The sequence below is a fragment of the Haliotis rufescens genome, unplaced genomic scaffold (assembly GCF_023055435.1).
Source record: "Haliotis rufescens isolate VD_foot unplaced genomic scaffold, xgHalRufe1.0.p SCAF_1, whole genome shotgun sequence".
Lineage (NCBI taxonomy): Eukaryota > Metazoa > Mollusca > Gastropoda > Lepetellida > Haliotidae > Haliotis > Haliotis rufescens.
This window is the reverse complement of record NW_025963779.1, coordinates 74,480,861-74,508,413: the sequence shown is the minus strand read 5'-3', so window position 1 is coordinate 74,508,413 and position 27,553 is coordinate 74,480,861. Positions and strand designations below refer to the sequence as shown.

The following is a 27,553-nucleotide window of genomic DNA, read 5'->3' as shown; positions in this document are numbered from 1 at the left end:
CGTGAGAGGGAACAACACCCCTCTATTATATGCCTTTACGCTGGACATAGATGGTGTTATTAACACGTGAGAGGGAACAACACCCCTCTATTATATGCCTTTACGCTGGACATAGATGGTGTTATAAACACGTGAGAGAGAACAACACCCCTCTATTATATGCCTTTACGCTGGACATAGATGGTGTTATAAACAGGTGAGAGGGAACAGCATCCTCCTAACCTATACTTGTATACTGGACATAGATGGTGCTATAAACACGTGAGAGGGAACAGCATCCTCCTAACCTATACGTGTTTACTGGACAAAGATGGAGTTATAAACACGTGAGAGGGAACAGCATCCTCCTAACCTATACTTGTATACTGGACATAGATGGAGTTATAAACACGTGAGAGGGAACAACACCCCTCTATTATATACGTGTATACTGGACATAGATGGTGTTATAAACACGTGAGAGGGAACAGCATCCTCCTAACCTATACGTGTTTACTGGACAAAGATGGAGTTATAAACACGTGAGAGGGAACAGCATCCTCCTAACCTATACGTGTTTACTGGACAAAGATGGAGTTATAAACACGTGAGAGGGAACAGCATCCTCCTAACCTATACGTGTTTACTGGACAAAGATGGAGTTATAAACACGTGAGAGGGAACAGCATCCTCCTAACCTATACGTGTTTACTGGACAAAGATGGAGTTATAAACACGTGAGAGGGAACAGCATCCTCCTAACCTATACGTGTATACTGGACATAGATGGTGCTATAAACACGTGAGAGGGAACAACACCCCTCTATTATATACGTGTATACTGGACATAGATGGTGTTATAAACACGTGAGAGGGAACAGCATCCTCCTAACCTATACGTGTTTACTGGACAAAGGTGGAGTTATAAACACGTGAGAGGGAACAGCATCCTCCTAACCTATACGTGTATACTGGACATAGATGGTGTTATAAACACGTGAGAGGGAACAGCATCCTCCTAACCTATACGTGTTTACTGGACAAAGATGGAGTTATAAACACGTGAGAGGGAACAGCATCCTCCTAACCTATACGTGTTTACTGGACAAAGATGGAGTTATAAACACGTGAGAGGGAACAGCATCCTCCTAACCTATACGTGTTTACTGGACAAAGATGGAGTTATAAACACGTGAGAGGGAACAGCATCCTCCTAACCTATACGTGTTTACTGGACAAAGATGGAGTTATAAACACGTGAGAGGGAACAGCATCCTCCTAACCTATACGTGTATACTGGACATAGATGGTGCTATAAACACGTGAGAGGGAACAACACCCCTCTATTATATACGTGTATACTGGACATAGATGGTGTTATAAACACGTGAGAGGGAACAGCATCCTCCTAACCTATACGTGTTTACTGGACAAAGGTGGAGTTATAAACACGTGAGAGGGAACAGCATCCTCCTAACCTATACGTGTTTACTGGACAAAGGTGGAGTTATAAACACGTGAGAGGGAACAACACCCCTCTATTATATACGTGTATACTGGACATAGATGGTGTTATAAACACGTGAGAGGGAACAACACCCCTCTATTATATACGTGTATACTGGACATAGATGGTGCTATAAACACGTGAGAGGGAACAACACCCCTCTATTATATACGTGTATACTGGACATAGATGGTGTTATAAACACGTGAGAGGGAACAGCATCCTCCTAACCTATACTTGTATACTGGACATAGATGGTGCTATAAACACGTGAGAGGGAACAACACCCCTCTATTATATACGTGTATACTGGACATAGATGGTGCTATAAACACGTGAGAGGGAACAACACCCCTCTATTATATACGTGTATACTGGACATAGATGGTGTTATAAACACGTGAGAGGGAACAGCATCCTCCTAACCTATACGTGTTTACTGGACAAAGGTGGAGTTATAAACACGTGAGAGGGAACAGCATCCTCCTAACCTATACGTGTTTACTGGACAAAGATGGAGTTTGAACACGTGAGAGGGAACAACACCCCTCTATTATATACGTGTATACTGGACATAGATGGTGTTATAAACACGTGAGAGGGAACAGCATCCTCCTAACCTATACGTGTTTACTGGACAAAGGTGGAGTTATAAACACGTGAGAGGGAACAGCATCCTCCTAACCTATACGTGTTTACTGGACAAAGGTGGAGTTATAAACACGTGAGAGGGAACAGCATCCTCCTAACCTATACGTGTTTACTGGACAAAGGTGGAGTTATAAACACGTGAGAGGGAACAGCATCCTCCTAACCTATACGTGTTTACTGGACAAAGGTGGAGTTATAAACACGTGAGAGGGAACAGCATCCTCCTAACCTATACTTGTATACTGGACATAGATGGAGTTATAAACACGTGAGAGGGAACAACACCCCTCTATTATATACGTGTATACTGGACATAGATGGTGCTATAAACACGTGAGAGGGAACAACACCCCTCTATTATATACGTGTATACTGGACATAGATGGTGCTATAAACACGTGAGAGGGAACAACACCCCTCTATTATATACGTGTATACTGGACATAGATGGTGCTATAAACACGTGAGAGGGAACAACACCCCTCTATTATATACGTGTATACTGGACATAGATGGTGCTATAAACACGTGAGAGGGAACAGCATCCTCCTAACCTATACTTGTATACTGGACATAGATGGTGCTATAAACACGTGAGAGGGAACAACACCCCTCTATTATATACGTGTATACTGGACATAGATGGTGCTATAAACACGTGAGAGGGAACAACACCCCTCTATTATATACGTGTATACTGGACATAGATGGTGTTATAAACACGTGAGAGGGAACAGCATCCTCCTAACCTATACGTGTTTACTGGACAAAGGTGGAGTTATAAACACGTGAGAGGGAACAGCATCCTCCTAACCTATACGTGTTTACTGGACAAAGGTGGAGTTATAAACACGTGAGAGGGAACAGCATCCTCCTAACCTATACTTGTATACTGGACATAGATGGTGCTATAAACACGTGAGAGGGAACAACACCCCTCTATTATATACGTGTATACTGGACATAGATGGTGCTATAAACACGTGAGAGGGAACAACACCCCTCTATTATATACGTGTATACTGGACATAGATGGTGCTATAAACACGTGAGAGGGAACAACACCCCTCTATTATATACGTGTATACTGGACATAGATGGTGCTATAAACACGTGAGAGGGAACAACACCCCTCTATTATATACGTGTATACTGGACATAGAAGGTGCTATAAACACGTGAGAGGGAACAACACCCCTCTATTATATACGTGTATACTGGACATAGATGGTGCTATAAACACGTGAGAGGGAACAACACCCCTCTATTATATACGTGTATACTGGACATAGATGGTGTTATAAACACGTGAGAGGGAACAGCATCCTCCTAACCTATACGTGTTTACTGGACAAAGGTGGAGTTATAAACACGTGAGAGGGAACAGCATCCTCCTAACCTATACGTGTTTACTGGACAAAGGTGGAGTTATAAACACGTGAGAGGGAACAGCATCCTCCTAACCTATACTTGTATACTGGACATAGATGGTGCTATAAACACGTGAGAGGGAACAACACCCCTCTATTATATACGTGTATACTGGACATAGATGGTGCTATAAACACGTGAGAGGGAACAACACCCCTCTATTATATACGTGTATACTGGACATAGATGGTGTTATAAACACGTGAGAGGGAACAGCATCCTCCTAACCTATACGTGTTTACTGGACAAAGGTGGAGTTATAAACACGTGAGAGGGAACAGCATCCTCCTAACCTATACGTGTTTACTGGACAAAGGTGGAGTTATAAACACGTGAGAGGGAACAGCATCCTCCTAACCTATACGTGTTTACTGGACATAGATGGTGCTATAAACACGTGAGAGGGAACAACACCCCTCTATTATATACGTGTATACTGGACATAGATGGTGCTATAAACACGTGAGAGGGAACAACACCCCTCTATTATATACGTGTATACTGGACATAGATGGTGCTATAAACACGTGAGAGGGAACAACACCCCTCTATTATATACGTGTATACTGGACATAGATGGTGCTATAAACACGTGAGAGGGAACAACACCCCTCTATTATATACGTGTATACTGGACATAGATGGTGTTATAAACACGTGAGAGGGAACAGCATCCTCCTAACCTATACGTGTTTACTGGACAAAGGTGGAGTTATAAACACGTGAGAGGGAACAGCATCCTCCTAACCTATACGTGTTTACTGGACAAAGGTGGAGTTATAAACACGTGAGAGGGAACAGCATCCTCCTAACCTATACTTGTATACTGGACATAGATGGTGCTATAAACACGTGAGAGGGAACAACACCCCTCTATTATATACGTGTATACTGGACATAGATGGTGCTATAAACACGTGAGAGGGAACAACACCCCTCTATTATATACGTGTATACTGGACATAGATGGTGTTATAAACACGTGAGAGGGAACAGCATCCTCCTAACCTATACGTGTTTACTGGACAAAGATGGAGTTATAAACACGTGAGAGGGAACAGCATCCTCCTAACCTATACTTGTATACTGGACATAGATGGTGCTATAAACACGTGAGAGGGAACAACACCCCTCTATTATATACGTGTATACTGGACATAGATGGTGTTATAAACACGTGAGAGGGAACAGCATCCTCCTAACCTATACGTGTTTACTGGACAAAGATGGAGTTATAAACACGTGAGAGGGAACAGCATCCTCCTAACCTATACGTGTTTACTGGACATAGATGGAGTTATAAACACGTGAGAGGGAACAGCATCCTCCTAACCTATACTTGTATACTGGACATAGATGGTGCTATAAACACGTGAGAGGGAACAACACCCCTCTATTATATACGTGTATACTGGACATAGATGGTGCTATAAACACGTGAGAGGGAACAACACCCCTCTATTATATACGTGTATACTGGACATAGATGGTGCTATAAACACGTGAGAGGGAACAGCATCCTCCTAACCTATACTTGTATACTGGACATAGATGGAGTTATAAACACGTGAGAGGGAACAGCATCCTCCTAACCTATACTTGTATACTGGACATAGATGGTGTTATAAACACGTGAGAGGGAACAACACCCCTCTATTATATGCCTTTACGCTGGACATAGATGGTGTTATAAACACGTGAGAGAGAACAACACCCCTCTATTATATGCCTTTACGCTGGACATAGATGGTGTTATAAACAGGTGAGAGGGAACAGCATCCTCCTAACCTATACTTGTATACTGGACATAGATGGTGCTATAAACACGTGAGAGGGAACAGCATCCTCCTAACCTATACGTGTTTACTGGACAAAGGTGGAGTTATAAACACGTGAGAGGGAACAGCATCCTCCTAACCTATACGTGTTTACTGGACAAAGATGGAGTTATAAACACGTGAGAGGGAACAGCATCCTCCTAACCTATACTTGTATACTGGACATAGATGGTGTTATAAACACGTGAGAGGGAACAACACCCCTCTATTATATACGTGTATACTGGACATAGATGGTGTTATAAACACGTGAGAGGGAACAGCATCCTCCTAACCTATACGTGTTTACTGGACATAGATGGTGTTATAAACACGTGAGAGGGAACAACACCCCTCTATTATATACGTGTACGCAGAACATATTTGGTGTTATAAAAAAACAATGTTATAAAATCACATAGTCTTTTATAGACATTTAGAATTTGGAAGAACATGAATATGTGACACTTTTTTTTAGATTGACGGGGTTTTCTATTCTATTGAGGTTTCCGTACTAACGGTGTCCGGACGAACAGTATATGTGTACATATTTGATTGACTAGGTGAGCTAATACAACCTATTGCCGCAGCCTGGTGTCTGACAGGTGTCTGTACATGCAGATATTTGTCGCAATGCAAACATGTCACTCGGCGGCTAGGAGATATCCAGGCCTAGATAAAACAACCGCTTCTGTGACAAGTGACAATGCGATGTCGGTATTTCTGTGAAGTACCCGGCGATAAAAACATCAATTTACTGGTAGGCTTATCAACAGGGTATTGGACTTTACGAGGATGACGACCCGATGTGTGATAGCAGCGCTAATGTATTACAATATATGACATTGACGCTCTTGTGTAATGGAATTAACATTGAAACTTGTTTAGTTCTAGGTATAGATATCGGCATTGCTGTGTCCTCTGAGACGGCTAGAGGTTTGCTATCGTGGGATACCGCCGATCCCTGTACGAATTTACTGCATTGGATATATTACCCGACTACTCTGATAATATCTTCGCCAAACAGCGAATATTGTGCTACCCGACCAACCTGATAATGTCTCCACCCAGGGTGACTACCGATCTACCCGATCACCCTGATAATGTCTCCACCCAGAGTGACCACCAATCTACCAGACCACCCTGATAATGTCTCCATCAGGGTGACTACCGATCTACCCGATCACCCTGATAACATTTCCACCCAGGGTGACTTCCGATCTACCCGATCACCCTGATAATGTCTCCATCCACCCAGGGTGACTACCGATCTACCCGACCACCCTGATAATGTCTCCATCCACCCAGGGTGACTACAGATCTACTCTTCAATCCTGATAATGTCTCCACCCAGGGTGACTACCGATCTACCCGACCACCCTGATAACGTCTCCACCCAGGGTGACTACCGATCTACCCGACCAACCTGATAATGTCTCCACCCAGGGTGACTACCGATCTACCCGATCACCCTGATAATGTCTCCACCCAGGGTGACTTCTGATCTACCCGACCACCCTGATAACGTCTCCACCCAGGGTGACTACCGATCTACCCGATCACCCTGATAATGTCTCCATCCACCCAGGGTGACTACCGATCTACCCGACCACCCTGATAATGTCTCCATGCATCCACCCAGGGTGACTACCGATCTACCCGACCATCCTGATAATGTCTCCATCCACCCAGGGTGACTACCGATCTACCCGACCACCCTGATAATGTATCCATGCATCCACCCAGGGTGACTACCGATCTACTCGAAAAACCTGATAATGTCTCCACCCAGGGTGACTACCGATCTACCCGATCACCCTGATAATGTCTCCACCCAGGGTGACTCCTGATCTACCCGACCACCCTGATAACGTCTCCACCCGGGGTGACTACCGATCTACCCGATCACCCTGATAATGTCTCCATCCACCCAGGGTGACTAAAGATCTACCCGATCAACCTGATAATGTCTCCATCCACCCAGGGTGACTACCGATCTACCCGACCACCCTGATAATGTCTCCATGCATCCACCCAGGGTGACTACCGATCTACTCGAAAAACCTGATAACGTCTCCACCCAGGGTGACTACCGATCTACCCGATCACCCTGATAACGTCTCCACCCAGGGTGACTACCGATCTACCCGATCACCCTGATAACGTCTCCACCCAGGGTGACTACCGATCTACCCGACCAACCTGATAATGTCTCCATCCACCCAGGGTGACAACCGATCTACCCGACCAACCTGATAATGTCTCCACCCAGGGTGACTACCGATCTACCCGATCACCCTGATAATGTCTCCACCCAGAGTGACTTCTGATCTACCCGACCACCCTGATAACGTCTCGACCCAGGGTGACTACCGATCTACCCGATCACCCTGATAATGTCTCCATCCACCCAGGGTGACTACCGATCTACCCGACCACCCTGATAATGTCTCCATCCACCCAGGGTGACTACCGATCTACTCGAAAAACCTGATAACGTCTCCACCCAGGGTGACTACCGATCTACCCGATCACCCTGATAACGTCTCCACCCAGGGTGACTACCGATCTACCCGATCACCCTGATAACGTCTCCACCCAGGGTGACTACCGATCTACCCGATCACCCTGATAACGTCTCCACCCAGGGTGACTATCGATCTACCCGACCAACCTGATAATGTCTCCATCCACCCAGGGTGACTACCGATCTACCCGACCACCCTGATAATGTCGCCACCTAGAGTGACTACCGATCTACTCGATCACCCTGATAATGTCTCCACCCAGGGTGACTACCGATCTACCCGACCAACCTGATAACGTCTCCGCCCAGGATGACTACCGATCTACCCGATCACCCTGATAATGTCTCCATCCACCCAGGGTGACTACCGATCTACCCGACCAACCTGATAACGTCTCCGCCCAGGATGACTACCGATCTACCCGATCACCTTGATAATGTCTCCATCCACCCAGGGTGACTACCGATCTACTCGACCATCCTGATTATGTCTCCACTCAGGGTGACTACCGATCTACCCGACCACCCTGATAATGTATCCATCCACCCAGGGTGACTAAAGATCTACCCGATCAACCTGATAATGTCTCCATCCATCCACCCAGGGTGACTACCGATCTACCCGACCACCCTGATAATGTCTCCATCCACCCAGGGTGACTACCGATCAACCCGACCACCCTGATAATGTCTCCATCCACCCAGGGTGACTACCGATCTACCCGACCACCCTGATATTGTCTCCACCCAAAAAGACTACAGAGCTACCCGACCACCCTGATAACGGCTCCATCCAGGGCGACTACCGATCTACCCACCCTCCTGTCAGTCCTGTCAACAGGTCCTATTCCATAACCTAGCTGCACAAATCGTGCATAAATCACTTACATGCCTGCCTACTTGAGGCAGTTTGCACATGGTATCAACGCTTGTAAGTTTCGGTGGAGACTGCAACAGTACCTCTCGCCAACATGTGCACGGTAACCATTACTTTTGTCATCTGGTAATCGATACTGTTGGACTTGACGCCTAGTTGTGAGAAGTTTAAGCGTTTATAGGAGCCAGCGTACAGTGGACCCTCTGTAGCTTTAATCTAAGCCAATTTGTCATAGTAGTGAATGCTATTATGTGACGCTAATCGCTCTTCAATGCGACTAAGAATACCCCCGAATACCACAGGTGCCCTATAGTGTGTCTACCACACGGAGCCTCCCCAAGCCGCGTGAGAAGAATGTTGACAGCGGGATCTGCTGATCAGTGTAGTACAATATCTAATGTTAAAGCCATATTGACTGGGATGACACATAACGGTTACTTTCTCACTTCAAAGGGTTTTAAAAAGCGCCAGGGAGAGATCGGAATATATTAGTCTGCTTTAATAGAAGTACATCGGTCCTCGTTAGTGGTGATAAGGGCCCTATACACTACATGAGATCTTAGCGCTGCGACTGTCGTGTGTCGGCGTTGAGGTGGTCGTATAATCGTTGTTGAAAAGGGGTTCCATTCCTGAAAGCGACTCCAGTGCTACGAGTACCGTACGTTTATGCTAAAGTATTATGGTTGCTTTGTTAAACGGCTACGACTTGGTGAGACATTATCAGGGTGGTCGGGTAGCTCAGAAGTCACCCTGGGTGGAGACATTATCAGGGTGGTCGGGTAGCTAAATTTGATGTTTTAGCTTTTGGTTAACAACTGGTGAGATTTTTCACTTCAAGAATATTGCACTTGTACAGCGACGTACATACACCTGTGTGTACTAGTTTAATCCCCTTAATGCCGAGCGCCAGGCAGGGTAGCATCAAGTACCGTCTTTTTAATATCTTTTGGTATGACGCTGCCGGGGATCGAACCATCGACCTTCCGCTCCCCGGAGACGCTTCATCCACTGAGCCACGGAGACGGTCAGGTTAACAACTGTTGTTTTGTTAAAAACCTACCCGCTCTTGGGAGAGTGCAAGTGTATATGTTGTGTAATTGCCGGGCCGTTCATTAATTAGCCCGCCAACTATTCTACCTGCTGTAACTGAATACCGTTACGTGGTCCATTAAATTATAATTTCATCTGAAAATTTGCCGATAAGGAATAGAGATATAGAATGAGAACCTATTGAATTGAGTGAGTGAGTGAGTTGGGTTTAACGCCGCTTTTAACAGTATTCCAGTTACATCGCGGCGTGTCAGCTTAATGTGGGAGGAAAGCCCGAAGTGATGCAGGTCTCAGACGTTTACCACTTCGGTGAAACTCACGAGCACGGGTATGGTGCTGACAAACCTAGAAACATAATCGGAGCGAACCGGGATTCGAACCCAGAAATCAAAAGTTTTGCAAGGGACGCAACTCTGCACAGCGAATCGCGGCACCTTAGACGACTGGGCCACCCGTGCCCCCACATCCTTCTGAAATGATGAGGGATGTGTGTTTGTCTGTGTCCTATGTCCCTTGCTGCCCAATAACTTTCAGAAAAAGTTTAAATAACAAGTATGTTAATATATTTTTTTATATTCTTTATTTGACCACCCAGCCACACTACCCAGTGTTTAGCCACAAGCTATGCGAAGCCAAACAAAATAGGTTCCCCAAATGTGGGGGACCCAAGACGCTGAGCAGAAACTTGATCCCCCAGAGTCTAACTGTAAGGATATGATGTAGCAGCATACTATTAGAGAATAAACGGTGTGGCCCCACAGGCGGACTTGTGTTCTCAATACCAGAAGTATCCGGTAGAACACCAACGTTTACCTTGGACTCTAGTGCCCTCGGTGTTAAATTTATGGAAAACGACTTCCACATAAGGCCCCTGCGTTGTATTGGAAATGTCAATCTGGTCGCCGTGTGCTTGCATGTGTTAAGCTCATTTCACCCAGTCATAACATATAACAGTTGAACACCATTTGTGAACAACCCTTTTACACTTCAACCAATTAGCACACTTGGAGTCGGTCCTACGCACACATGCGCATACATGTCAATTGAGGGACATAATTGACATGCATAGCGGGCCTGGTCACAAAACAGCATACCAGGCGTAATACAAACTCGTCTTTATAATAGGCATGTGAAGGAAATAAAGGTGAAAAGTTCAGTCTTTCTGTATACGTGTACTAATTGGTCGAACGGGATCAAGACCTTTATACCTCCACCAGAATACAGGGCAATTGCTCATTGTCGAAATGAGCAGATTAACTCTTGTGTAAATCCATTTGTCGCTTTACAGAATAAAGTAACGTTATATTAGATGTTAGGCGTGCCTGAACGTTACGGAACCATACAGAACCAAGTCAACCTCACTAATGCCGAATTAATCGGATTCATTTACGGCGTTTAACTTCCAAGTTCTAACGTCGGAGATTTGCAGAAATGTATGATGCCTTTTTGATTTTCAGACGTACTTCTTATAAGGTTTTAAGTCAGTATCCTTATAAGCCTTTGGCGGCGACCTGTCCAAATCGTCATAGAACTGTGGCGTTGCAATTGCCTTCTTTACATCGCCATATCGCCTTGGTGGCGACCTGTTCAAATTGCCATATCGCTGTGTTTGTGACCTTCTCAAATCGCCATATGGCTGTCGCAGCGACGTTTTGATCGCGCTATATCGCTGTGGAACGATATTTTTCAAATCGAAAAGTTTATGTGGTGGCGACCTGTTCTATTCGACATATTCTGTGGTGAAGACCTGTTCAAATCAACATATGGCCTTGGTGGTAGCCCCTTGCATATCCCTATGGCGTCGACCTGTCTAAATTGCCAATTGGGATATAGTTGACTTAGACAGTCATGGGCGTTAAATGATATAGTTGACTCTCTTACATGAACGTTACAGGATATAGTCGACTGCTTAAGACAGACCTACATCGACCGTTCTCTCTATGAATGCCAGATGACCTTGCCGTTTTTCTGTTGACAATCTCTTCGTCGTATGTACGCCAGCTGGAGATCGCCAATGTCATTTGAAGAAGTACCTCATCAAGTGTGTTTTGTTCTTGAGTTTCTTTGCTTGTTCCGAGTCATTGTTGTCACGACCTTTTATCTCTCGTCCACATCACAGATGCTCCTGGCAGGAACCTATACGCAGTAGGAATAACTATGCTCAAGATACCGGAGCTGAACCCCAAACTGACAAACACGGGCCGAAGCTATCCCAACGCTATACAAAAAACCACCTAGCGACGGAGATACTAGCGTTTGTCTCTCCATTAATCCTAGCAGGTGTGACAGGGGATTAGACGTTTCGACGTACACGCTCATGCGTTGACCCGCTACACCGCACGAGGCCAAAGACGCTCGTGTCGCTGTTATATAGTACTGGCAGCACCAACCTACATTCAAGTCTAAGTTTATTTACACATGTAGGTGAGTGTTGTTATTGCCATAGAGCAACAGCATGACGCATGTAGATGTAGGGCATGAAGTCATTGAACAGATGGCATCCTTACTTTGTCAGCTTGCTTGACAAGGTTTACCTTTTTGGTCATGTTGATAAGGCGTCCAACCTCGGAATAGAAGGTCCGTAGTTCGAATCCTATCACGGGACTCAGACACTGTATGTCCGCTACCATCTTCCCGAGGCAAGAGAGCTAACCGACTGTAAAAATCCAGTTTCCGTATTTGCCGAACTAGGCTGGCATTCTGGAATTACATTTTGGCTGAACTAACGAGTCTGGCAATAGACCAATCAAAATCACGCATAGAACTAGACATTCGGTTTGTAAACTACGTGGATTTCAACATGCAGATTTCGATCAATTACGCCGCTTTTAGCAATATTTCAGCAATATCACGGGGGGGACACCAGAGTTCGAACCCGGGACTTCGGCGTGACGAGCGGACGCTTTAACTACTAGGCTACCCGACCGCCCCCGATCAATTGAAGGATTTGCAAAGCATGTATACCGTCCACTGGGCGTCGACAGATATTTTCCAGATCTTTTCATGTTTCATCAAATTGCTGAAATGATTCGCCGTCCTTTTGTTTAAGCAAATGATTGTTGGCCATACGACCGAGCCCAGAAATACCAGCGTATTTCGGCAATCTTGGAAACGGGACTTTTGTCAGTTAACTCCCTTGCCTCGGGAAGAAGGTACGCTATATAGACATGCTGATTGGCGACCTCGATTATCCAGTGTGTTATATCTTCATTCTATTGTGATGCATTTTCGATTATCCAGTGTAGTACTATGTATTTCCTTTTGGGACCAATATTACAATCAAAGGGATATAATATTTTCAATAATCGAGGATTGGCTGCTGTGGTAAAACTGCGAGTGCAAACAAACGTCTGGGCTTGTTGGGATAAACTATGTAGTGCACTTATATAAGCCTAATTGTATGCACTGTAACGCTCAAACACGAGTAAAAAAACTGCTTAATATATTTACAAGACATGCAGTAAACAATTATTTGTTTTAACAATCATCATCGACCCAAAAGTATTGATAATTACAGAGAATAGACGTGCAGTCGTGTGAAGAAATCAGCCCCATAGTTTCGTAAAAGTAGATCAAGTATGGAAAGCATTATGGTTCTATGGTGTGACGTCACTGTACTGCATGTTACTCACGTGATGGCTGTATCTTTGTTGAAATTTATACCACAAGACATATTCACATTTTGTTTGTTTATTAAAGTATTGTCTTCATACGAAGGCAGACCAAACCATATCCAAGAGATCATTTCTATTGGCTGAAATAACAGAACAAAAACAGTTAGTGGGAATCGTCACTGTCTACGTCACAAATACGACACTGATAAAACGTCAACGCCAGGGAATACTCAGTCTCGAGTTTCTGCTTTAACAGATTCCATAGGGTGTAACAGGTAAAATCATATGTAGATCACTGCAAATCAGTGAAGATACCAGGTGTTCGAGAAAATGTCAAGCATGTCCTTCTCCAAAACAGGTAGTGGATATCCCCTCGTGGTTACGTCAAACATACAGCAGATGGTTTGTAGATATATCAGTACATACACACGGGGAATATAATCAGGATATATCAGTACATACACACGGGGAATATGATCAGGAGATATCAGTACATACACACGGGGAATATAATCAGGATATATCAGTACATACACACGGGGGATATGATCAGGATATATCAGTACATGCACACGGGGAATATGATCAGGATATATCAGTACATACACACGGGAATATGATCAGGATATAACAGTACATACACACGGGGGATATGATCAGGATATAACAGTACATACACACGGGGAATATGATCAGGATATAACAGTACATACACACGGGGGATATGATCAGGCTATATCAGTACATACACACGGGAAATATGATCAGGATATAACAGTACATACACACGGGGGATATGATCAGGATATAACAGTACGTACACACGGGGAATATGATCAGGATATAACAGTACATACACACGGGGAATATGATCAGGATATAACAGTACATACACACGGGGAATATGATCAGGATATAACAGAACATGCACACGGGGAATATGATCAGGATATAACAGCACGTACACACGGGGAATATGATGTAGATATAACGGTATAAGGGGCGAAAGAGGAAATTGAGTGAGGCGTCAGAGAATGGGAGATAGGGAGGACAAGAGGGAAAGAATAGATATACAGTGGAATAGTGAGTGTGACAGGTATACGGAGAGTAAGGAGAACGTGGTCAGTAGGAGACTCACTGTTAACAGGTACAGACGTTTCTGGTGTGGTCACAAGTTGCTCCATGTGCACAGGAAGCACACTGGGTAGCGCAGAAGTTATTTGCCTCGTTCCTGCATGCGCCCGCACACTGCTGGCCGCTCACCTCGCCTACAAATAGTCAGTGCAGTCAGGCTCAGTCTAACGACCAATTAGGCAGACCACATGTTAAATGGTTTAACATGATTTCATACCAAAACAATTATATTTTAGTGTTTTCAGATTTATGCTTTAATTATGTCAAGTTGTGCAGTCAGGCTCAGTCTAACGACCAATGAGGCATACGGTTAACCGTCTAAGGGGCGGACCATTACATTTCTAGGGGTGGGTGGTGATGGTGTTGGGGCGGCGTTTTTTTTAAGAAAAAAAACCCAGCTTATAATTTTGTGTAAATAAAAAACTGCGCACCCATGTGCTTGAGCAAAGCCATAATCTTTGACAATATGTCTGTGACCCTTCTTTATCAATAATCATTTCAAATCTTCCATTTCAAGAGGCCATATCATGCAAGTCATTGTGTTGTATTCTGGTTGTTGACTCTGATGTGAAATGAGCATAAAGCATCATTTACACTTACTTGGAAAAGAAATACAACATTAACATACATAAAAATAAAAATAGTTTATTGCAATAACCTACTCTGACGAGCAGAAGAATTGTTAACAACCAACATTGTTTGTTCCTTAAAACAGAACAGGTCCATTGTCAAGGAAGATACTTGTATTGACAAAAGACATGAATTAACAACATCATTACAAGTTATGCCATGAGAATCACATTGGCCTTAAATGTACCCCCTTGCAGTTTTAGATGCATCAGTTGTGAAGATGAAGGGTTTGTTTTGGTTGGGAAATGGATGGGGCTGTTGTAATGGCTTGCTTTAGCTTTTCGATTGCCTGTTGGCAATTGTTGGACCATTCGAAAGACGCATTTTTCGGAAGGTTGTATATAGCTTGGGCAATGCCAGAAACGTGTCCTACACATTTGCGATAATCTGAAGCCAAACCTAAGAAATGATGCATGTCAAGGACATTTTTAGGGGGTGGGATCTGTGTGACTGAATCTATTTTTGAAGGATCCACATGGATGCCACCATTGCTGACGTTATACCCTAAGTAGGTGACTGGTTTTGTCGCGAATTTACATTTCCTTGGACATAGTGTGAGTCTTGCTTCTTTGATCTTTTGGAATATTGTCTTGAGGTGATTCAAAGGTTCTGAAAACGTTTTAGAAATAATTATGATTGCATCTACATATATTAACATGTAACGCCAATTCATTTCTTTGAGTGCCTGAAGTGGTTTGCTGAAATGCCATAGGAGCGTTTTAGAGGCCGAAAGGGTGGCTATTCAATTCAAGAAACACTATCGGTTGTAGTTTAATGATCGCATCTGTTAATGCAGAGGTTGACCCACAGTGTGATCTTTTGAAAACGGGCAAACATGTTCAGACCTTCATTGAATCAATAGTTCTAAATTACTTCTACAACCGTCTTCGAACCTTTACAGATAGGCCTTGAACTGTTTTTCAATATGATAGGGGCACGGTCGAGTCCCTTGATCGTGAGTTTGTATCACAGTGTGGCAATGATATTTATCCTCGCCTTCGCTCGTGGCACCCAAAAAATGACAATGTCTTACATCTGCGTCACTTAAGTCACCAAAAAACCCCATAATACACACACACACACACACACACACACACACACACACACACACACACACACGAGCGCGCGCGCGCGTACACATTTGCACCTACACACAAACACATGTACACACGTACACACAGACGCACGCACGCACGCACGAACACACACACACATTAAGCTAAAACGCCATGATGTATCTGAAACGTTGGTCAAAGCGGCGTTTAACCCAACTCACTCACTCATTCACTCACTTTTCCCTGAGCTGCTTACCAGTGTTGAGGGTGAAGACGGCGACGATCAGGAGAAGAGCGAGAAACTTCATGCTTGTTTGTTGGTGTAGCGTCCTGGACGGCAAGTGCACTTTATATAGTCGTGATGTCGTGTGGGAATGCAATGGCAGCAAGATAATCAGAAGGTGTGCTTTAGAACGGAGACACAAGTCTGAAAAATGGCACTCTATCAAGAACATGAAGCAGATGTTTATTTTTCATTTGGGTTAAAAGTCAACCGCGATACAAGGCTAACTGGCATATTCAAAGTACATAACGAGATACAACAGTGTCCGTAGTTAACAGTGATAAGACTATAAATGTATAATGTGACATGACCAGTCAAAAGTGAGTTAAGTGTGATGGTTTTACAGTATTTCAGTGAAACAACGAAGTGTCAGTTCAATGTGGTAGGAATATTATTGTTACACAGGTTGCATATTTTTATAATTTTGGTGAAAACCATGAGCATATGCTTTTGACAAACCGAGGATCATTATCAAGGCGAATCCGGTATTCGAACCCACAATCACCAAACATAAACGTGAGTTAGAGAGTTGGGTTTAACGCCGCTTTTAACAGTATTCCACAGCATGTCAGCTTAATGTGGGAGGAAAGCCGGAAGTGATGCAGGTCTCAGACCTTTACCACTTCGGTGAAACCCACGAGCACGGGTATGGTGCTGACAAACCTAGAAACATAACCGAGATTCGAACCCACAATCATGGGTTTTTGGCGTGCCCAAGGGACGCAACTCTGCACAACGAATCGCGGCGCCTTAGACGACTGGGCCACCCGTGCCCCCAACAAACATAAAAAGGGGCGTCTGATATCTAGAGAGGTGGCAAGTTCTCAGGTGTAAATCTCCTATGTTATTTCAATAAATTGTAGTTTGGAAGTTTATAGTAAAAACGGGATCATGTCTTTATTCCCCATCATGACCTAATCTTGTGCCATATTTTCCCTTAGCATCCTGACAAGGACAGCGTCAACTATTTGTTCGACTCCGTGGTTTCTATGACCCCACGCAGGAATCTCAGGGATTGTGTTCGACGATCAAGAGCTCATTCAGTGCACGCAATTTCCATATGCTGTTTCTGCGTACTGGATGCTGGAATGCAGACGTATACAGTTTAATGGTATCTGATAAAGCCTTTAGTGAGCCAAACGTCAAGCCAATGTCACCGCCTCCGTGGTCTTGTGGTAGAGCGTCCGCCCGAAGAGCGGAAGGTCCAGGGTTCGATCCCGGGCCGCGTCATACAAAAAGACGTTAAAAGATTGTACTTGTTGTTACCCTGTCTGGCGCTCGGCATTAAGGGGCTAAAACAAGGACTGGTCGGCTCGGAGTAAGTATACTGTGTCTGAATGGGGTATTCATGTTAAACTGCGGCATGGTATCTCAGTGAGCTAGCACTATAAATCGGCATCAGTCCGGACTAGTACAAGCAGCCACACACACACACATACACGTGCATGCACGTCGCTATATAAGTGCAATAATCTTGGACGCGACGTTAAACCCAATTTCACCTCACCATCACCTCAAGCCAATGTCAACCTAACACCTCATGACATATGTGGCGGTGTATCGGTTATGGTGTGAGGTGGCATCACTGTGACTGAGCGAATCCCGCTCCAAACTGTGTAAGGAAGGGTCACTGGACGGTACTACTGATACACTTTGTTGTCCTGTTTGCATGGCTTGTTGGTTGACATTTTGTCTTTCAGGACAACAAACTCCGTGTTCACCGTGCACGAATCGTTAATGTTCACATCCAGCAGCACAACATCCATAGAATATCATGGCCAGCTTTGCCCCCAGATCTTCCTCCTATTGGACACTTGCTGGTAAGTGGGATTCGCCTTCCCGTTATTGTACGGAATTCTCTATTGATAACAGGAGCAGATTTGAATCTATTAATTAGCAATTAATATAAGAAGTCAATCTTGTCTAAGTCTCGTTTTCTTAGAACCAACGCCCAGGTCCCATTGCAATTGCAACCACACCAGTTACACGGTACGTGATCCACAGTAGAGAAATTACACTTTTTCATTTGCCAAACATTCGGGAAACTTTGGATTTTGACGCTCCCAACCCCAAAATCCACACCCCAATGTTTAATGTGGCTACGTACTACAATTGTATTTGCCTCACATACTGGGTACGACATTCACAAACTCCTATTTTGCTACCCAATATAGCAGAATATTAGTGAACAATATAAATATGCTATAGTCCACGCGCCTATGATGCGTAATTTATTGGTAAGGATTTAGAAAGAGCGTCACCTGTGACATCCACTCCAGTTCCCACAATGCATCACATTTGACATAGCAGACCTAGGCACAGATCATGACACAAACAGCTGACTGTTCCCTCAACACAGCTCACATAAACTTATCTCCCAAGGCAAAGTTTTCAAAACTATCAAAGTACCACACTTTTATCTTGGAATGTAAAAAAAGTCCCTGTCTGTAAACCTTCTCGTGCAGTGAATGAAACTTGCTTACATCATAGTCAGCACTATTCCAGCTGTGTTTTTAAAAATAAAACGGTTAAAAAACACCTGATTCTTTCATATCAATATAGTAATTCAGCCGTGCCATGACATATTAACTATAGCCATACTAAGGCGTTCTTTAGCTTCTTTTGAGTAGTATATAGCGTGGGAATACCTGTGCCCAGCCACTGCCTCCCTCAATTATATGGTGTGATATATCTTCATAATATTAGGGATAGATATTCGATTATCCAGTGTTTTAATTTCAATTCAATCACGACACATGTTGATTATAATCCAATGGAGATATCATTCCTTAGAAAATCGAGGCTGTCGGTAAAACTGCGAGATAAAACAGTCTCGGATTGGTTGGGATAAACTATGATGCTAATATCAGTGAGTGAGTGAGTTTGGTTTAACGCCGCTTTTAACAGTATTCCAGTTATATCGCGGCGTGTCAGCTTAATGTGGGAGGAAAGCCCGAAGTGATGCAGGTCTCAGACGTTTACAACTTCGGTGAAACCCACGAGCACGGGTATGGTGCTGACAAACCTAGAAACATAATCGGGGCGAACCGGGATTCGAACCCACAATCATAGGTATCTGGCGTGCCCAAGGGACGCAACTCTGCACAGCGAATCGCGCGCCTTAGACGACTGGGACACCCGTGCCCCCTGTTTCTAATATCATATGAAAGAAGTAATATTCAGCTGAGTAATTCTTTAAGCACAATGATTAGAGGTTTGTTTGTTTGTTTGTTGCCTAACGCCACTTTGAGCAATATTCTGGCTACATGACGAACTGTAAATAATCGAACCTGGACCAGACAATCCAGTGATAGATGTCATGGGCAACAATCGTCGGGGCACGTACATGTTTCACGTTATCATCCAAGTCACTGAGCCTAATCCTCGTGTGACAAACAGGTCACTGATGATCAATTCTTTGTCCAACCACTTTGTGATAATTGTCGAAATAATGGGTGGCAGCATGGTATGATGTGACGTCACTGTACTGTATGATTTTCACGTGACAGTAGACTGCCTCCGTGGTCTAGTCGTAAAGCGTCAACGCGGAGCTCGATCCCCGGCCGCGTCATATCAAAAGACGTTAAAAGATGGTACTTGATGTTACCCTGCCTGGCGCTCATCATTAAGGGGCTAAAATAAGGACTGGACGGCTCGGAGACAGTATACTGTGTCTGGGTGGAGTGTCCCTGTTAAACTGCGGCGTGGTATCTCAGTGGGCTAGCACAATAAAATCGGCATTAGTCCGGACTAGTACACACACACACACACACACACACACACACACACACACACACACACACACACACACACACATATATATATATATATATATATACGTCGCTATACTCTCCAACCACATATACTGATTAATGATAAGAGTGACGTGATAATTCCTTACGTGTCCATTGAACAATTGCACAGCACGTGTTCCTCGTTCACGTCCTCAAGATGCACACCTGGTTGATAACCTCCACGTGAGGCTGTATCAGTAAGTGAGGAATGCACGCTTTGTTGAAGTCAAAACAACAAAATATATTTAAAAATGTTGTTTATTAAAGTATTTGCTGTATTTGACCTGCATTTGGCTGACAGACCAAACCATTCCCAGGAGATCATTCCTATGCGCTGAAATAACAACAAAAACAGTTAGTGGGATACAGACCCTGTGTGGTGTAACAGGTAAAATCATATCAGAAGATCACTAAAAATCAGTGAAGACAACAGGTGTTCGAGAAACTGTCATCCATGTCCTTCTCTAAAACTGTTTGGGGCACGGGTGGCCCAGTCGTCTAAGGCGCCGCGATTCGCTGTGCAGGGTTGCGTCCCTTGGGCACGCCAGAAACCTATGATTGTGGGTTCGAATCCCGGTTCGCCCCGATTATGTTTCTAGGTTTGTCAGCACCATACCCGTGCTCGTGAGTTCCACCGAAATGGTAAACGTCTGAGACCTGCATCACCTCGGGCTTTCCTCCCACATTAAGCTGACACGCCGTAATATAACTGGAATACTGTTAAAAGCGGCGTAAAACCCAACTCACTCACTCACTCTAAAACAGTTGATGGATATCCCCTCATGGATATGTCACGCATACAGCTGGTGATATTACAGTACATACTCATGAAAAATATGATGAAGATATAACAGTACACACATGTGATAAATACCATGTGGGTATAACAGTCCATAGCGCGGAGAGAGTTGTCAGAGGGGTAGAAGTGAAGAGAGAAAGACGATCAGACAGACGGACAGAAGGGAATAGTGTGACAGGTGTACGGAGAGTAAGGAGAACGATGCCAGTAGGAGACTCACTGTTGACAGATACAAACGTCATTGTGATGGTCACAATGGGCTCCATGTGTACAGGAAGAGCACTGGGCAATGCAGAAGTCGTGTCCACCATGTGCCTCGTTCTTGCAGGCACCCGCACACTGCTGGCCGCTCACCTCGCCTACAAATAGTCAGTGAAAGAGTTAGTGAGTCAAAGGCGCCGTGGTATTAGGGAAGATGACCGATCAGTGCAGTCAGGCTCAGTCTCACGACCACTTGTGAAAATGTTTAACATGATTTCATACAAAACAATTATATTTTAGTGTTTTTAAGATGTATGCTTTAGTTATGTCAAAGTTAAAAGAAAAGCTGTTACTGGTTGAAAGTAGCTTATTTCAAACGTCTTTCCAAACTGAACCTTGGTGTAATTAAGATGATCGCATCTGTTAAATGCAACCGTTAACCGTCAGTGTCAACTTTCAAAAACGATCAAAAATGTTAAGACCGAAATCAAATCAGCTCGAGCTTCCATTAGTTTTGAATGAATTCTACAATTGCGAGTCCGGATCCCAGATTGGCCATGATTTGATCTTTGGACTGACAGCACAACAACCGTGATCGAGGGTTTAAACAACTTGAAGGTAACAAATGTCTAACATCTGCGTGACTTTAGTCACTCCGACCCACATAACACACGTTCACATGTCAACACACACAGCTACACACGCTCGCGCGCGCACACACACACACACACACACACACACACATTAAGCTGAAACGCCATGATGTATGTGAAACGTTGCTTAAAGCGGCGTTAAACCCAACTCACTCACTCACTCACTCACTTTTCCCTGAGCTGCTTACCAGTGTTGAGGGTGAAGACGGCGACGATCAGGAGAAGAGCGAGAAACTTCATGCTTGTTTGTGGGTGTAGCGTCATGGACGGCAAGTGCACTTTATATAGTCGCGGTGTCGTGTGGGAATGCAATGGCGGCAAGATAAACAGAAGTTGTGCTTTAGAACGGAGACACAAGTCTGAACCTTGGCACTCTATCAAGAACAAGACATCTGGTTTTTGGAGTTGGACGTCAACTGAAATACGAGGCTACCTGTCATAGAAAAACACATGACGCTGTACAGCAGTGTTCGTAGTTAACAAAGGCCAGCGGACAAGATGGGAGTGTTACAGTCCGGTCAAGGGTGAATGAGTGAGTGAGATGGTCTTTACGCTGCTTTTGAAAGTGTTTCAGTTAAAACACGACGTGTCAGTTCAATATGGTAGTAATGTCCACAGGTATGCAGTAGTATATGTTTCCGACCTGAAACCATGAGCACAGATATGGTTGGGACAAACCAAAGATCATTATCAAGGCGAATCTGGGATTCGAACCCACGATAAACAGTCAAGAGAGGGAGTCTGAAATCTAAAACTCTGAAGAGGTGGCTAGTTCTGAAGTTGGCAAGTGTTTGGCGTGAATCGCTTATGTTCTTTGATATACATGTTCAGGTAGATTGGAAAGCTATAGTGTAAAAGTGAACGTGTCTTAATCATCACGCACTTGAACGATTTTGGCCTACCGTTGCGTCCCGACGGTACACCAGAAACCTGATCGTTAGTTCCAATCCTTGTTAGCCCGGATGTCTAGGTTTGTCAGCACCATACACATTCATGTTCATGGGTTTCATGTAAGTGGTAAACATCTGAGACCTGCATCACTTTGGGCTTTCCTTTCACACTGAACTCACACGATGTTATATCCTCAGGACAGCCGGACGTTACAACAAATATGTTTTGGAATTAGGATCGTGTCGGAAGTACCCAGATGAATCCTTGAAATAGGTCAACTGAGTAGTTTCTGGTATGCAGTCAGAGAGGTAAAATATCTCAAAGTTGTATTTGGAACTTGGGGAAACGTCCTGCATACACTTATATATATGCAAGTGGAGTTCTTTCTTTCTTATGTTGACTCTTTTGTCTCCTTTTCCCCCTCTCCTTCCTGTGTCTGTTTTGAGATTACAGCCCAGGGTCTGCTCTTTCCGCAGACGCCACACTGTTAGGGGTATTCTATATTGGTCTTGAAGTATAAGGGCTTGCTGATAGACAATTAAAAGTCCCCGCTTTTTAATAACTTCAATTGCTATAAAGTCATTATTTTTTGTGGTTTTGATGTCTTTTAGTAAAACTGTCTAATGCACATTTCAAAGAGCTTTCCATATATCTATAACACATGGTGTGGTTTCCAAAAGGGGTCACGTGACCAGTCCCTTATTCTTTAGGGTCAGAAATTACGTATGAATCCGGTTTGGGCGTGCAGATGATATAACTGGAATACTGTAACAATTCAAAGAGGCGTTAAACCCAACTCACTCACTCACTCACTCGTTTACATCATGCAATGGCTGAATGCTGTTCTCCGCCCACGGTTCCTCATCATCAGTGCCCGAGGACGTTAAGGGTGTGTATTCATATCTCTGCTTGTAGACTTGCGGCTTGGGGCCACTTTTCCAAATTTAAAACAGTTGGGATTTGACCGACATATAGCTGACATTGTACTTTGTTTCATTTTGTGGCTGTGTTTGACATCTAAGTGCATATTGTAACGTTGCGCCAACAAACATGACATCTCACTGTCTAGAGTAGCTTTCCTTTGACAAGTAATAAGCAACTGAAAGGAATAAAAAGAATATGGAGACAGAAACTTCCAGACATTGCCCAATTGTAAATTGTATTGGCAGTGATGACATTCAGTGAAAGTTATAGATGAGGAAGAGTCACAAATCGATATAAGCAGCCACGTGACAGTTCTTGGGTGTTTTTTAATAGATCGGTTAGACGCCCAGAACCCAGAGAGTGTTAGAAATTTACAACATCGATATGAGATTAACCTTGTCTCGATTTCCGACTGACTAAAACATTAAATAAGGAAAAGTTATAAATAACAACGCTATTAAGCAATGACCGAAACGAGGATTGCGGTTTCGGGGTTTCTGAGTTCCACTCTGGTAGAAAAGTGTATGTTGAGGGTCGGATGCATTTTTTACGATGTGAGGATCAAAGATGAGTTGATTTCTTTCTCTGAATGCGACATGACTATTAGTTGAAACGTAAATTGTTAAGTTGGAGAATCGCGAGTTTTCAATCTGGGAGGACTTACACACATGGGCGAACCGTTGACTTTTAGACGGAGTTCTTTCTGAGACACGAATGCAAGTAATTCATCTCTGACACAGCGTTCATTGAAATAATGTAGCTGTTTAGTTTGCTGGTTCAAAGTGTTTTCACACTTAACAATTTGAGACTTTTACACAATATGTGCAGGCCATGCCGTTGTCAGGAGAGACTTCAGTTTACTTATAACGGTCTGGTGCCTATTCACAGTCTAATAATTATATTTTCATTGTGTTCATTGAAATTCCTGCATTCTGATTAGCTAAATTGGTCACGCGTTATTGCATTCATTTCCCAATGAATGTACAAAATTAAGCCACGCCCACCGAGGCGCACTACTTTTATTACTGCGGAATGTCAGGGAATGACAATATTACAGTCAAGGGAATTCCCTTTCTGCTCACGTGTATCGTCATGCACATGACATTTAGCGACTTTCATGCATATTCATTGTCCAAACAACCCTTTGAAACCGAAGGCCGAGAATGAATGAAACAGCAAGTGTGCAGGCTCGCTCGCCTGATTTTTTCCCGCTCGCCTCGGTTCAACTTTCATGTCTTCCGGTTTTCTTTTCTAACTAGCATTTTTCAAACTGTATTTTACCGTAATCAGGGAAGTAATGTTTGAATTTGGCGGTAACTGACCATGTTATTTGAAACAGCCGCCTTCTCCTGGGCATATTTCTTCCGGTTCGTTACAGTCTGACTGTTGCAGTTCTTTTCGCCTCTTGCCTTAATTGACAGGTCCAATGAACATTGTTTTGATCCTACTCTCCGTTGATTGGCTACTGCCTGTGTAGGCGTGTCAAGTTTTGTGCATAAATTAAACAATCACCTGATTCATGTCACGCCACAGTATGTATTCCTACACCTGGAGTTTCATCAATCTGTCAATTTTGTCTGTTTTGATACATACAACTGTTTTTTGGTTAAACTCTTGTAGATAAAACATGTTTTACGTTGTCGAACTTAATAATAAGCATCGCTACGCGGATTCATACAGTTTGCACATCGGTTTTTCGATTCATACCTCAATCAACCGAAAAAAATACACAGTCAATCCTTAAATAACTAAACCCCCCTGTAACAATTGCCTTGAACCAAGATTCTCTTTATCCCAATTGTGAATTTGTAATGTGGCTACTGTACCAGGATGATATGTACATGATGTTTATATCCGCCTAACATACTGTGTACGACATTCACAAACTCCTATACTGCTACCCCAAAGCTCCAGCCTTAAACAGATCAACAAATTGTACAAATTTTATTTCTAACCCTACATAGCAGACTTTTAGTGGACAAAAGATATATGCTTTATTTTACGAACCTAGTATGTGTATTCCATTCATACAATGCTTCGTATGTGACCTACCATACCTTGGCACAGATCAAGATGTTATCCCTCTACACAAAGTAGTACACTGTTCTCTAGCGCGTGCAACCTCCTTGTGCAGTAAGTAACGGAATGTTGTTTTATGTCCTAGTCAGGTCGATTCTAGCTGTATCACAGGAATAATTAAGTCAGCCAAACCGATGGGTGAGAACATGAACAACAATTAACAATAGATGACATATAATCTGACAAGTCACACATTGTTACAGCTCCATCCTTCTATATGCAGCATGTAGTACTAGGACCCACACGTGTTGTTGTATTCATTTCTCAATGAATCTAAATGCTCAACGGCAAAAAATCGTCCTATTGCCAACAGAAGTAAATGTTGTAGACAACGTCGAAACTGGGGTAATCGTCGCTGGTCACATGTCATGCTTTCAGATCAGTCCCGATTCATTTGCACTTCCTTGATAAGCGTGGTCATGTCTGGCGACGTCGAAATGAACGTCGAGCCAATGTCAACCTGAGACGTCATGACAGATTTGGTTGTGAATCGGTTATGGTGAGGCTTGGCATCACTGTGATTGAACAAATCACACTCCATATTGTGCAAGGAAGGGTCACTGGACGGTACAATAAGGACAACATACTGACATCCTTTGTTGTCCCGTTTGCAAGGCGTGTGGGTCGACGTTTTGTCTTTCAGGACGACAACGCCCGTGCTAAAGGTGCACGAATCGCCAAAACTCACCTCCGGCAGGACAACATCCATAGAATACCATGCCATGACCCCAGACCTTCTCCTCATTGAACACGTGTGGGACATGATAGGGAGACATGAGCGTCAACGTCATAGACCGACGACAACGTTGTCTGAATTTGGCCAGGCGCTGTATTAGGGGTGGGACAGACTTCCTCATTAGGAGACTCATACGCAGTATGCCAGGTCGGGTGAATCATTGTTTCCAAATTGTGGCCAAATCCTTACCACTATCATCCTTCAAGATCGTTGGCGGACATAACATCTACTGTCATACTTCACTGCCGGTGTTCCCAATTCGTTCATTAATATCATACAATTATTACTGGAAACTGACATCTCTTACAGTTTTGGAAATTTTAAGTTATTTATCCCCAACTATTTTTGAAGAGTAAACAACTACGGACAAAAAATAGAATTAAATGAAATAATAGAGAAGATGTAATGACGATCGATGTCTGTAACATTAATTTCGAGCGTGTAGATCAATATCTGGTGTGTCCATCATGTTGGGCGACACATGCACGACATCTTGATTAACTTGCGCATGGTTGCACTTGGTATTGCCCTCAATTCCGCCTGAAGAGTTACTTCATGCTGGGGGCGGGTGCTGTCTGTATGCCTCCTCGTCGGAGATAATCGGTGACGATCTGGGCACGATGTGGTCTGGCATTTTCATCTTGCAGTTCTCGCGAATGGAACAAGGGCAGGACGGCAAATCACCTCAACAACTCGCTGGCTAGTCAAATGTCCATTCACAATAAGCAAATCAGTTCGCCTGGCATGTGTGATACCGCCCCATATCGTGTCACCACTGCCCCCATACAGATCATGATCAAGAGCTGTTGCTCTGCCATACGGCTCGCTGCTGTGTCGCCAACATGTTCTGTTTGTAAACATGGTGCAACGCAAACCGTCCCCAGATTTGCCTAGTCAACCCCGGCTATGGTAACATGTTGG

The 27,553-nt window shown here is 43.8% G+C and overlaps 2 long non-coding RNA genes across 2 annotated transcripts; both read right to left on the bottom strand.

The window, feature by feature from the left end:
• Nucleotides 1-13,513: 13,513 nt before the first annotated feature.
• Nucleotides 13,514-16,685, bottom strand: LOC124146783. The gene is made up of 3 exons (XR_006862727.2): nucleotides 16,529-16,685; nucleotides 14,592-14,721; nucleotides 13,514-13,593 (listed from the first exon to the last, which is right to left on the bottom strand). It is a non-coding gene; the product is annotated as an uncharacterized LOC124146783 (long non-coding RNA).
• Nucleotides 16,686-20,589: 3,904 nt separating this feature from the next.
• On the bottom strand, nucleotides 20,590-22,332 carry LOC124146784. The gene is made up of 3 exons (XR_006862728.2): nucleotides 22,191-22,332; nucleotides 21,369-21,507; nucleotides 20,590-20,683 (listed from the first exon to the last, which is right to left on the bottom strand). It is a non-coding gene; the product is annotated as an uncharacterized LOC124146784 (long non-coding RNA).
• Nucleotides 22,333-27,553: the final 5,221 nt, after the last annotated feature.